Here is a 6,781-nt window from a genome sequence, read left to right as displayed (position 1 = left end):
CTTAGCAAGCTGCTTAACTTTTCTACAGCTTAGTTTCTCATCAATAAAATGAGGAATAGCACCTTCTTGTAGGACTGTTATGAGGATGAAAGTTATTTAATAAAGATAATAAGGTTCATTAGAACTGCATCTAATATATACGAGAGAAATCAGCTCAATGGGCTGAGAAAACACATGCAAGAATTGTCAGAGAAAAACCTGCTGCACATCCCTGGATCCCACCACTTGGGCCCCTCACGCAGGTGCTATACAGCCCAGGGCTAGGTTGTGTACTCCTGCCCTTGCTGAGTGGAAGCTTTCCAAAGGTCTGCAGAAGAGTCAACAGGATAACTCTACGTATTTGGCCCCATCCAAATCACATGAGGCGCTCAGGTTTGCAATTCCAAAAAGAATTAAACAGAAATAGTCTCTGCCCTAGAGGCAGTCACAGTACAAAAAGCCTGAAGTGTCAGAATCATTTACTTTATGAATTCTCATTTGTTGACCCCTTTAGCTAAAACTAGCCTTGTCATGTCCTCCCTTCTGAGAGAAACTTAGTTGCTCCAATAGCTGTTGGGAGCTTTCCCCACCCCCCAAAAACCAAACCAAACCAAATCAAACCAAACAAAAAAAAAAAAAAAAAAAAGAAAAAAAGAAACTTCCTGATTATTGCTCTTGGACATTTACATATAATTGCTGCTTTGCATTTTTTGTTTTCTGTGGTGTTTTGCCCTGTATCACTTTACTGAATTTAAATAAATTCCTTGTTTTTAGTTTAAACTAGTTGGTGTATTTTCCTTTTTTAAGTGTTTTGGAGGATAATCTCCTCCCCCACCCCCTGCCCCCGCCCCCCTGCCCCTGCCCCAGTCAACCTGTTCTTTAATTTTTGTGTCCTGGAAAGCTTTGAGAAATAGAAAATAACTTCAGTGTCAATAATTTCAGTGTTAGTCAGGCTTAACCAGAAATATGCTCATCCCCCTAGCCCTAATACAGGACACTGAGAGGAAAATTACCTGTTTTAAACTTAGCACTGAGAATTCATACTCTAGTCTGCTCCTCGCCTAGACTTTTTAACCCTAATTCACACAGGCTGAGGATTTTCAGAACTAATTAATATACTTTTTAGTTAAGAATCCCAATAAAACTCAAACAGAATAAATGAAAAGAAACATGCACCTGGAAACGAACACTGAAACTGCAGAATGCCAAAACGGATTAGCTAAATATACATGTTAAAGTTTCTAGGGTAAATGCTAAAATAATAGTATTGCATTTAGCTTCAACATTCGTAGACAGGAAAAAAAATGAAATGAGAAAAAAAATCAATCCAAAAGATAAAAAAATGGAAAAACAAACATTTAAAAAGTGAGACACTATTGCATAAAATAAGATTGATAAGTCCAAGTATATCAATAATTATAATATTAGACTAAATGTTCTAATAAAAAAAAACAAGGTAGTCAGACCACATTTTTAAAAATTTACTTATGTATTTCTAACAAGAGACACCTCTAAAATATAACAATACAAAAAGTTGAAAGTAAAAGAATGAAAACTGTATGCCAGGCAAATATTAATCAAAAGCAATCTATGCCATTAACATCAACGAAATAATCTTTAAGGCAAAAGAATAACTAGATATAAGGAGAATCACTGTATAGGAAAAATGTTAAATTCATCTGGAAACTATAACAATCCTAAATGTACACCTAATATTATCTTAAAGTATTCAAAAAAAATTGACAAAACTACGTGGAAAAATAGACACATGTATAGTCATGGTAGGAGATTTTAATTCAGTTCTCTCAGCAATCAATAGATCAAGCAAGAAAAAAACATTGAACATATATGAGATTGAACAAGCAATTGGGAAATCCACATATAGAACACTGAACTTAATAGCTGGAGACATAGTTACAAAATTGAACACATAACGGGCCATTAAAGAAGTGTCGAGAAATTTCAAAGGACTGAAACTATACACACCATATTCTCAGACCACAATTCCCTTCCTCCTAAGTGGAAGCCAGACTTAATGACTCATTTCTAAAAAAAAAAAAAAAAAAAAAAAAAAGAAAAAAAAGCAAAAGTGATGGTGTGAGACTTTGAAGATTAGGTTCCTCAGACAGGCGCAGCAGCTTCCTGCGTTCTCTCTTTCTGCATCACTCTCTCTGGAGGAAGCCAGCCGCCATGTTGTGAGGACACCTGAGAAGCCCTATGGAGCGGGACACGTGGTAGAAAACGTAGGCCTCCAGCCAACAGCCAGATCCTTTAGGTGACCGCAGTCCTGGCCGACACCTTGACTGCAACCTCATGAGAGACCCTGAACCAGAACCGCCCAGCGAAGCTGCTCCTGGATTCCCGACCCACAGAAACTGTGTGAGATGATATTTGTTTTAAGCTGCTAAATTTGGGGAAGCTTGTTGCATAGCAATCAATTACTAATACAATATGGGTGGAGTTCCTAGTCTACCTACAGGGGTACTCAGAAGAGCAAGATACAAACGAATTTGAGAATAAAACCACAGATAATAAGGTGCTAAAGTATATACTATAGGAAACAAGACTGTGCATAATGAGGTGATAATTCTAAAGTATGAAGATCAAGCAGGAGAAGGAAGACATCAATTTTCCAAAAAGAAAGTAAAGTTGGAACTTAGCGTTTTATTCATTCAGACCATGAAAAATATTGAATACCAAATACATGCTATACGCTGAGCTAGGAAATTGAGCTACAAAGACGAATGTTTTAGCAATAATCCCTGTCCTCAAAACTTTACAGTTTTAATGAGAGAGTGAGACAAGTAAAAGAATTACAACATAGGTGATAAGTACTCTCTGATAGTACCCTATACTTTTTTGAGATTAGGGAAATCTTCCTAGATGAAGCAATATCTAAGTAGAAACATGAACTTTGAGATCGCATTAGCTAAGGAAAGAGGAAGAGGTAAGGCCAATGATCTAAGCCAAGGAAACAGCGTGTAAAAAGGCAGGAAGACAAGAAAGCACAGCACATTCCAGAGTTCAGGAAGTCTGGGGGTTTGGACGAGAGAGTCACGGTGGGGAGAGATAAGGTTGGAGAGGAAAGAAAGGCTGGATCCTGCTACATCAAGAGCAAGGGGGAGCCAACGAAGGGTTTTAAACTACCACGTATAGTGCTGCTATCTGTTCTCTGGTAATCATTACCAGGCCTTCAAAGCTAGTACTCCTTCTACTTAATTCTAACAATTAATCTCCAGATAGATACGATTAATGCCTTTGTAAGGAAGAGACAACTGAGGCTCCAAGAGCTTTTGTTTCTCACACAAAGCGCCACACTAGTTGTGAGGGGCAGAGCAAGGGATTAAAACCAAAGAATAAGAGGGGAGTAAAGAAAGGGCTCAGAGGTAGGAAACCGGTTTGGTAGCATAGCACAAAAGACAGAATTACATTTTAAAAGCCAACTTCCACTGTCTATTATTGTAATAGACTTACTTTCTTTAAAAAGTGTGCTATCTTTCTATAGGGGTGTGAATGGATGAAATGTGTGTTAGACCCTCTGTAATTACAGAGAACTAAAAATAAGTGACAAGTTTCTGCTGCTTTCTTCACCATAACATGTGCCCTGTGACATATATCAGTGTCCCTGATCTAAATTAATATAACAACAATGCACAAGAGGTAAATACCAGCCAGCTGTCATTTTGTGCTGTTCATGTGTTCGATTCCACTGTAGGTGGGACCAGCAATGCTCCCCAGTGAGAAGGCACACCTGCTCAGCGGGCCCAGCCTGCCTCCAGACTGCTGCCCCCAAGGAGTGTTCTGTCTTAGCATGGAGATGAAACAAAAGCAGAAACATGCCTGCTGAGCAAAAGGATGTTTTAAAAATTCTTAACTGAAAAAAACAAACAAACAAACCTCGGCTGTGTTCCTGAGAGCCCTATTGATCATTTCCTTCAGGCCTCTCATTTACATAATTTACTTAAGTATAAATTCTCAATTACTTAATAATTTCCACTGAGAGGTTTACAAAACAGCAATGCAAAATTCATTTGTATCAATAACTATTGTAATAAGCAGCAGATTGTCTTGTCACCAAATCAAATGTCTGGGTGTACATTTGAAGGTTGTTTTATATGTGTATAATACTGCTTTTCATCTTTCTCTAATATTTTAGTGGTAGGAGAGGAAGAAAATGAGTATCTACCATGGGAAATAGAAAAAGGCTGAAAAGGTGAAAGAGAATAGAATAAAGGTAGGTATATTTTTCTAAATTCAATGGCTCTGTTAATATGTAAGCTAAAGAAGAATGCAAATAAAAAATGAGTTCATTTATAATGAAAGGATCTCTTGGATAATATCTAAACCCTATAATTTATTCCAGTCTCAGAATCACAACAACAACAACAACAAACACGCCAATCAGACCCCATGTGCCTCAAAATGTCCAACAGAAAGTACCTAGCACCACCTAAAAGTTAAAAACTTGGACATGGATCTGGTCAAACCTCTAGATCTACTTACCTATTTATAGGAAATACAGAGGACAGAGATGCAAATTAAATGACACCACAGAGAAGCAATTAGCTAAATCACATTCTGCAGAAAAAAAAATGACTTGTTTTCTCCCATAAACCAACAGTGCAAGAAGAAAAAAAGAGGAAGAGGTGAGATGATAGAAACTTAGAAGAGGCTTAACAACCAAATGCAATATGAAGACCTTGTTTGCATTCTGACTCGAATGAACCAACTATAAAAAGACATCTTTGAGCCATCAGCAAATTGGAATATGGTAGGGGTAATACATACTATTAAGGAGTGGTGGTGAATTTTGTTAAGTGAGATAATGGTATTGTGGTTTTGTTTTTTAAAAACATCCCTATCATTTAGAGATGCACAGTGAAATGTGTACTGGTAAAATAATAAGATATCTAGGTTTTACTTTTAAACTACTACAGATTTTTTTCAAGAAGGCTAGAGGAATCAAGATGAGCAAATGTCGGTCAGTGTTGAAACTGGTTTATTGGATATGAGAGTTCATTATACTATTTTCCTTACATTTATGTGTGTTTGAAAAATTCCCATCATTAAAATTAGGGTGGAGGGAATGAACCCACTTAAGGATCAATTTCTGTAGCTGCACATGGCCGTACGGTAGTTTAATATCATTTAGGTCACTTATAAACTAAGTGACTTTGGAAATAAAGACTCTTGGAGTGAACCAAAACCTCAGAGATTATTTTTTTCCCTTGAATTGCAGACAAGAGAGTTGATATCAAAAGAGTGAGCGACCCAGGATGCACATCCAGTCTGGGGACTACCGGGAATAAAATCTGGATTCTCAATCCAGCCTTCTTTTCCATCATGTGGCAGACCAATTACTTAATTCTCCTGAAACTCAGTATCTTTATCCCTAAAATGAGACCAACACTACCTACTCTCCCTAATTCATTCAGAATTACCCCGGGGAGGTGAGAAGCTTAGCAAGACTTCGCAACTGTAAGTTATTATTTTTAAATAATAAATACTCTTCAGTTTACCCAGTATAGAATGGCCGTACTCAGAGTTCACAAGAGAAGGGGGTTGGAATGGGGGAGTAATAAAGAACAACAGAACAACAGAACCGTTTTAATGCTGCCAAGACAAATTTACTATAACCTCCCCCCGAGTGAAGCAAGATGACTAGAAGTAGAGCAACAATAGCTTCAAATTCAACCTGGGAAAGAAGACACTTTACCTGAGAGGAGTGTTCAGAGGGGGCTCCCACATGACAGGCGTCACCCTCAGGGAGACTCCCTTGTTCCTCTCTGGCAAATCCTTTGCCCAAAAGCCATATGGCTCCTTGCAGGGGGCCCAGGCACAATAGTGTGCCTGCCAACCATGAGGTGTGACTTCTCTAATTAGCAAAGTCTGTTTAAGTGTCTGGCCACTAGCTGACAGATGCCAGTCGACAGTGGGGAGGAGGAACCTGAGGGGATGCAAGGAGGAGGAGGAACATGCAAAGTCTGAGAGGCAGAATTCTCCCATTACACTGATTCATCTTTTTTCCTCCCCCAGCTTTGGAGTTGAGGATGTCAGTAACATAATTGGCTGTTTGGGTAAAGACATTACAGTAAGAGAAGTCAGATGCCCACTCAGGGACATCTGCTCTGCAGAGCGCCTGCAAAAATAACTTTGAGACAGTGAGGAAACAGCTGGGACTGGTGAGTCCCAGAGGAAGGGAAGAGGAAGAAAGACGGTGGAGAATTAGATACCTGCCTGGCCACATTTACCACTTCGTGCTGGCGAGTGATGGACCGATAGCAAGCAGGCTGAGCCATGTTTCCAGGGGCAGCAGAGGAAGCCTGTCTATCTTTAAGATTTGTGCCATGATTCCAAACACTTGCAGGAGAGAAATCCTCCATTGGATGCAAAGAGCCCAAGTGTGGGAGTCTAACAGCTTTGCTTCTTTCATTCATTTTGTCATTCAACCAACATTTGTTTAGCATCTACTCCATACCAGGTGCCAGTTTAAGTGCTGGGAATCCAAAGATAATGTGAGCACTGGGAGACGCAAAGAGTTTCTAGGCTATTGGCAGAAACAGAAAAGAAGAGACTTTTTACAGTATAGCTAAACCCTGGTTTCTGTGGAAGCATCTAACTCAGACATTAGTATTTGAAACTAAGCTCCCCATTGACTTGCTGGGTGACCTTGTTTCAGTGTCTAATCATCCTGAGATTTTGTTTCCTTACCTATAAAACAGGAATAAGGCTGCTTTTCTCTTTTACAGGAGACTCGAGGGAGACTGTATCTCTGAGAGTTTTGTAGATACCCTATGTGTAA

General features: G+C 39.0%; 1 long non-coding RNA gene across 1 annotated transcript; it reads left to right on the top strand.

The window, feature by feature from the left end:
• The first annotated feature begins 2,223 nt into the window (after positions 1-2,223).
• Positions 2,224-5,546, top strand: LOC107506295. The gene is made up of 4 exons (XR_001595893.2): positions 2,224-2,358; positions 4,136-4,213; positions 4,601-4,750; positions 5,219-5,546. It is a non-coding gene; the product is annotated as an uncharacterized LOC107506295 (long non-coding RNA).
• Positions 5,547-6,781: the final 1,235 nt, after the last annotated feature.

Source organism: Rousettus aegyptiacus, unplaced genomic scaffold, assembly GCF_014176215.1.
Source record: "Rousettus aegyptiacus isolate mRouAeg1 unplaced genomic scaffold, mRouAeg1.p scaffold_m13_p_1, whole genome shotgun sequence".
Classification (NCBI taxonomy): Eukaryota; Metazoa; Chordata; class Mammalia; order Chiroptera; family Pteropodidae; genus Rousettus; species Rousettus aegyptiacus.
The sequence above is the reverse complement of the archived record's forward strand: the minus strand, read 5'-3'. Positions and strand labels throughout refer to the sequence as shown.